This window comes from Diachasma alloeum, unplaced genomic scaffold (genome assembly GCF_001412515.2).
Source record: "Diachasma alloeum isolate Michigan unplaced genomic scaffold, Dall2.0 Dall_scaffold_01367, whole genome shotgun sequence".
NCBI lineage: Eukaryota > Metazoa > Arthropoda > Insecta > Hymenoptera > Braconidae > Diachasma > Diachasma alloeum.
Window position 1 is genome coordinate 46567 of NW_021681470.1, and position 7761 is coordinate 54327.

Genomic DNA, 7761 nt, shown 5'->3' on the forward strand with positions numbered 1-7761 from the left:
GGGCTACTGAGAGAATCGACAACATCTTGATGAAGATGGCAAGGTGTCTCAGAAGGCAATCGAACGTTCAAAAGTGGTTTTGAGGGAAAGCAGTGAATACAGGCTGCTACATTGGAAACAGATGTTCTTCAAGAAGCCTCCAAGGTGTTACTCCATTCGAGATTTGGGAAGGAAAAAAATCTGGAATCTGGCTCATATGAAAGTCTTTGGAAACAAAGTTTTCGTTCTGAATAAGACGCAGAAGGACAAGCTTAACTTCAGGGGGTTGGACAGTATCTTCGTGGGATATTTTATGACATCGCAGGCGTATCGTTTATGATACCCTGAGAAGAAGAGAATACGAGTGAGCAGGAACGTGAGGTATGTTAATTCGCCAGGTTTTTAAATCAACTCTAATCTAATTCTTGACGAAAAGGATGATAGTCCAGTGAAGACAGCGTATCATCTGAGAAATTCGAAGGAAAAAACTGAAAGAGATGCTGAAGTCTTGGAGATAGAGTGGGTTCCAGAGCCTACTTACTTTTCATTTCCGTGCCCACGAAATCAGAAAGTTCTGACTGATAGCAAATCAGTAGAAACCCGACGGGCATTCAGGAATGGACTGCCATCTGAACCAGTTAGAGGTGGCAGAAGACGTGGTCATCCTCGTTTGCTACGTACAGGGTGTCGAGATAGGTCCAGGAAAATATTCAGTACCTCTGAGAGGTTTTCTGGACAAGAATGAAAAAAAAATGAGCGAGTGAAGGACGATGAGGAGTGTTCAGATCCTTCAGTTGAACCTGAATTACTAAAAGAAGAGATTTTTGCTGGTTTTGCTACGTATGATGATCTTGTGAGTTAACAAGAGAGGGTGATTTCGTTTGACGCTGAACCTATTATAAGGTCTACATGAGTACGAGTGTTATCAGCTCTTTCAGCAGAGTATGGATCAGGGATGGCCATCAATCTTTCAATTGTTCAATATTAAAAGAATTTCCGATTTACATTGATCAAGGTTCAAATATACTAATCGAAATTAAAAAATACTAAAGTAATTGATAATCTAAATTGCGAATTGATGGTAAATTAAAGATTTAATAATATGGATAGGTAGATTTTCTATTAAGTAAATAATATACAATTTCTCATAAGGGATTAGCGATTATTCAATAATTAAAATAATTAAAATTTAAGAGTGATATTAACTAACTGATTACATGATAATTTAACGGTAATTATAATTTATGAATGTGATACATCAAATGGGATATGATCCATTTCTGTTTTTCAGCAAACGTGAAAATTTTCTGACGTAAGTTATCATTTATATCGATGATATCTTGATGACTCCCAATGATCATGATTGGATTGAGGAGTGGAAGTCAAGTTTGTCGAAGATTTTTCAAATAAAGGACATGGGGAGAGTTGGTCATTGTGTTGGAGATGATTTCAGGCAGAATGCACGAGATTTCAGCATCATCCTCACTCGACATAGTGTGATCGTATCTATCCTGAGTAAATTCAAGAGATCAGACTGTAAGGCTGAGGCTACACCGATGTACGGTGTAAACTCGTACGTACTGAACACACTGATACTCAATTGATGAAGACGATTCCCTTCCAGCGTTTCATCAGGGTTTTATTATACCTGGCAAGACGCGCGCTTTGCGCGCTCACTAGGTTGCATGAAGTAAAACATTCATTTGATAATATTTATAAAATTACAACTCGATGTAATTTCATTCATTGACCATACCTATTTGTACTACCATATGTACTTCTTTCGTCTCGAAAAATGTCTTACGTATTGTACATTTTGAAATTCTTTATAAGCTTCGTTTTACACTATCAAGAATTACGGTAAGTACGGTCTGTGAACCGTTTCAACCTACATCTTATTATAAAAACATCAACGTGAAGTGCAGCTCACACTTAATTTTGCTAATAACTTCATGTCAGGAACAGGAATCAAATGAATGAAATCAGACGGTTTTTTCACCACCTCATCACGATGTTCGAATTCCTAAAGGGTCGTAATACATTTGTGAAGTTTGAAGCTTCAATGGGTCAATTTGAAGGTAATTCAATGTTTTGCAACTACGAATAAGATATCTTTACAGATTTTGACAGCAATTGAGCAAATCTCGTCATTAAGAAGAGTAAATTAGAAATTTTCAAACCGTGTTATGCTAAAATCTATTATATCATTTAAACCATGAATTAAAAAATAATGTAGGATATCAATTTGAAGACCTCAATGAGACCTTTGAATTAACATATGATATATTCCCTCTGGTCGAGTCTCAAGCCTCGATAATTGACAAAAAATATAATTTATAAGGAGCGACATAACGGAAAAAAAGGGAACTATCTGCAATAACTTTATGAAAATGTAATTCAATCATATTCATTATAGGCCATTTTGAAGAATAGGAAATGCTCTTTGGAATGATATAGGAATAGTTTCATTTACGGGAACGATAGTCTGTAACCGTCATTTTATTTCCTTCTCTGATGAAAGTTAATTTAATTTAATTAGTTCCTGAAAAGGGGAAGGGATTAAATGATTTCACTGAAAACTAGGGGAAATTCTGTACAATTCTCGCAATGTATTCTAGTATTATTAAATACAATGATTTGACACTTTCTTCTTGCCTTTTAATGAGATTTTTAATAGGATAGGGTAAGGCCAGGCACGATTTGTGCACGCGAAAAGGGATGATTCTAGTGATGGTTCCAAATGGGAAGAAGTTACTCGGGGGTTTGACTCGACCAAATTATAATATTGAAGGATCAATTATCAAAAAGGGGCAAAACTATTAAGACTCACCGTTGGGAGGAAAGAATAACTGGAAAATACTGGGGGATGGGGGGAATGTAACTCATACTCACTCGGTGCTGACTCGTAGCCGCTTCCTGGGGATGACTCAGGGTACTTGCGTATCTACTGGAGGTGATTCCTGTTCTCCTCTCTCGCACGTGGGGGATAATTGGCTCCAAGTAATAATGCCCCTGGGCAGTTTTCTCCACTCGGCGGACTCACTCTTTTACACGATTTTACTTCTTTCAACTTTTTATGTTTCCTCCGGGACGGTTGGACACGATGCTTAGCTGAGGGGTAGTAGGCTCTTCCTCTCCTCTTCTCCTTCTATGCCCTTACGGTTACGGCTGCGGTATGAGTCTAGGGCTCTTCTTCGGTGTGATCTCGTGAGTGGGGGCGGGGGGAAGGAGTATTTGGAGATTCATGGGGAACCAACGGTGGCGGAAATTTTAGGGCGAACAAAAGATTCTATGACCTAATGTTTCACCTCGTCACAAGTCATAGAAAAATGAAAGCAAAGCTAAATTTACAATAAAAATCATGAAATTCAATTTTCGTATAAAAACTCGCATAAGTTAGTGAAAATTGGTCGTAATCAAATAACTCATGTGTCAATTTGATGGTAATTAAATGTGTTTTGACCTGAGGACAAAATATTTTCAGAGATATGAACATAAACTCTCGTGATTAAGAGGAAAAACATGGAAATTTTCAAAACGTGACATGCTAAAATCGCTACATTTTCAATTATAACAATTGATCTAGTTTATGGAATAGATGATAAGATATATGAATTGGAAGATCTCGATGAGACCTTCAAATTGACAAATGATACGTCCCCGCAGGTCAAGCCTAAAGCCTCAATGAATGGCAAAAAACTGTCATTTTTAAGGTGTGACATAACGTAAAAAATGGAATCGATCTGCAAGAACTTAATGAAAATTCTAGTAAATCAGATTCATAATACACCATTTTAAGAAATAGTAAATGCTCTCCAAAACGATGTATGAATATCTCACTTAGAAGTATTGAAAAATCCAACAAAATTAATTTTCCAAGAGAAAACATAGAAATTCAATTTTCGCACTCAAAGACTTATAACTCATTGAAACATAGTTAGAATGAGACAAATCAGGTGTCATTTTGAAGCTTATTTGACAAAATTTTCAACGAGTACACTAAACGTGTGGTTCATGCAAACGGAAGAAGGACTTGAGCAGAGAAACCAAAGGAAAAACCTCGATTACGGACACGGATGCTTCTACAGGGGATCTGGAGATTACCACTCATCCTGACATAGCCTTTGTAACAAAATAGTCACATTGGAGAACAACGATTAATTAATTATTGGAGAACAGTGAAAATTAATTGAAAATGATTCTTCCAATGGCAATATATCTACGACACGAAACAATAGATACAAAATAAAAACAAAGTAACATCAGAGTGAGGAAATCTAATTCTAATTCTAATCATAATGCAGTCAACAGTGGATCAGGCAATGAATTCACGTGTTAGAGAAATGAATTTGAAATTCCAGTCAGTGGCATGAGAAGATTGTATCACTCAGACTTGAAACAAAAGAAGGATAAAAAAATGAATCTGTCGATCGATTTAACGTTATCAGACTGTAAGCAATTAGTTGTGAGAGATGTCACATGCTTCATCAACTCAAATGCTTCATCAACGTTTCGTTACCGTGCTTATTGTTGACTGTGTTAATTATTTTTTTATTTTATTTTTTTATTTTTTCTATTTCATTGGTTTCATCAAAGTAATTCTCGATTTGAAATCCCTCCTCTAGCCTGCCTCCCCTCCTTTCTTTTTCTTCTCACTGTTATCTGTGGTATCATGGCCGTCTTACTCTTAGCTGTGCCCCATTTGAGCTAGGGCTGCACGGGAAACCATGTAAAACCCCAGTCGCACAGCCGGTCGATTGTGCAGTACCCTAATATATCCATCAGTCACACTGACTAGATGGAGACACTAGGCCGCTACACCGTACCTACCGCCCGCAATTTTTGTTCGAGCGTGGTATTCCTAAGCGGTCACCCATCCAAGTACTAACCCAGCTCAACCCTGTTTAGCTTGGATGTCCGACGGAGCAACACCTTACCCACTTAACCATTACAGTCGACTATGTTAATTAAATGTATCATTTATCAGTAAAATTTGATCATTAAGCTAAATTAATAAGCCATCATTGTGTACAATCATCCCCGTTTTCTCATCTTCATTTCTGAATTGAGGTAAGAAATTTCTGACATTCATGATAGAGATATGTCCAGGCGATTTGTGGAATCAATTTGTTTGTATTCAGTAGGATGTCCCGTAGTGATAGATGTGCAAACCCGATCCGAGGCCCAGGTGGAAAAGGTCACTATGGAACCAAATTACGTCCGATTTCACGGGAAATACACTTGAAGTTCCCCTTCCTACCATCGACTGCAAAAATTTGGAGCAAATGCCAAATAAAAGTGCCAACGTATGTCGTACCATCGTTTCCTCCCACTTGCATTCTGAAGAATCAAAATCTTTAAGAACATATCTCTTCCCCAAAGGTATCAAAGACTGAAGCAGAATTTGATGATTCCATCTCGCATATCATTAACTGTTCCTTGAAATCAGGCCGATCTTTTCATCTTGATGATACAAGCTTTTCAAGTCACGATGGATCACATGATTCAAGTGGATTCTTCGATTTAAGTATGGATGAGGATTCAAATAGTGACCACAGTGACGATGATCCACCACCAACGAAACGGTATCATTCTCCCAGATAACTGGAATTAGAGGAAATGTTGAATGATTTGAAGGAAAAGTTCAACGATTTGGACTCGTACGGTGAGCGTCTGCAAATTCTAACCATTCTTCCTCGATCATGGAATGCCCGAAAAATAGCGCTCGAATTTGGTGTTTCGAGATACATGGCGGAGAGGGCAAAAAAGTTGAGAGAATTGAAGGGAGTATTTGCTTCACCAACTGCAAGGACTCGTCATCCATTACCAGCCAAAACTGTTCAAAAGGTGTGAAGTTTTTATCTAGAAAATAGTCGGGTTATGCCCGGGATGAAAGATAAGATATCGATTAAAATTAATGAAGAGAAAAGAATAGAACAGAAGCAAATGGTACTCGAAAATTTGGAAGATCTCTATCGAGAGTACAAAGCCACTCACTCAGAGGTTGCAGTTGGTTTCTGTAAGTTCGCAGAATTAAGACCTGAGCAATGTATATTGGCGGGAGCGAGTGGCACACGCGTGGTATGTGTTTGCACGTACCACCAAAATTGTAAACTGATGTTAGATGCTATCAATCTCCGGGTTCTAACAAAGGATTCACCATGCCCAATGACAGATTACAAAGATTGTCTCAGCAGAATCATGTGTCAAAATCCCACGCCGGCCTGTCATTTGAATGAATGTAAGAATTGCCCAGGACTTGACCAATTGTCATGTGAGCTAAAAAGACTCCTCTCGAAAGCTGTAATTGAAAATATCGAGTTCCGAGTGTGGCAAAGTACTGACAGGTGCACCTTGCAAACACAGATACTTCCGGTGAACGAATTCGTTGATGTACATGCTGAACAGTTGAAAGTACTGAAGCCCAACCACTTCATCGCTCTTGAGCAATCAATTTTTGTAAAGCAACGAAGGGAAAATTTGGATAAAGGAGTAGTGCTTGTCCACTGTGATTTTGCTGAGAATTATTGTTTTGTTGCTCAAGAGGCTGCTCAATCTTTGCATTACAATAATTATCAGTGTACAGTCCACCTGGTGGTGTATTACTACCGTGAAGATGATGATATCCAAAATAAGAGTTTAGTTATCTTATCAGACAGTCTACTCCACGATACTGCTGCTGTTTATTTGGTACAGAAAATTCTGATCGAGCATGTAAAGAAAAATTGTGATGTTCGAAAAATGATTTATGTAACAGACGGCGCTACTCAGCATTAGAAAAATCGTTACCAAATGGCTAATCTCTTGAATCATAAGGCTGATTTCGGCATCGACGCATAGGCTCATTTTCACATAACCGCGTACGGTAGACGGGTATGCGATGGAGTCGGACCAGTTTTGAAAAGAGAAGCTAAACGCAAAAGCCTACAAACAGTTGATGGTGAACCAATGCTCACACCAAATGCTCTATTCCAATGGGCTAAGAATCACTTCACTGGGGATTGACGTTTTTTTCTTCACCAAAGACGAGGACGACAAGATTAAAGCAGAACTGAAATATAGATTCGATAAAGCTAAAGGGATTCCTGCTATTCACAAGAATCATTGTTTCATTCCACGACTAGGGGGTCAATTGGTGATAAAACGCTATTCTGCCTCAGCCAATGAGGAGGTTTTTCCGAAGAAAACTCAGAGGAAACAACATTGAGGATTCCTGTCTTATGTTATAGGTATATTGTCACCGAAAGAGTCATTTTCAATCAATTTTTCCAATTTTTTTCTACTTGATAGTGCTGAAAAGATTATTTCTGATATTACGCATTGCGTAACCCTTCGAACAATTGAAAAAAGTTATTCTAGAGTGATTGTTATTGTTGAATATTATAAAAATGTTGAAAAAACGCAAAAATTTCAGAGAAAATAATTTTCTCCGGCGTACCGTTTCTCTCTTCTGTGGTAGTGATTTTCTTATCTATGATATAGTAACCAAAAGTATTGATTGGAACATCAATTTTTTGGTAAAAACTAGGCAGTTCCCCTAGAAGGCGAAAAAATACAAGTTTCAGAAAAAAAAATTTTCCGACACAGTTGTCGTCTCTTCCATGATGGTGTATTTTTTTTATATCATATATGGACATCCTCTATCAGAAAAAAATTATTCCGATCGAATGTTGAAAGGCCGTAGAGACGAAAAAAAAATAGAAACGTAAACATTCCTTGGAAAATCAGTGAAGAAGCTAATTCATGGCTCTGTAGTATTTTTTTCTCAAAGTACAAACAAAA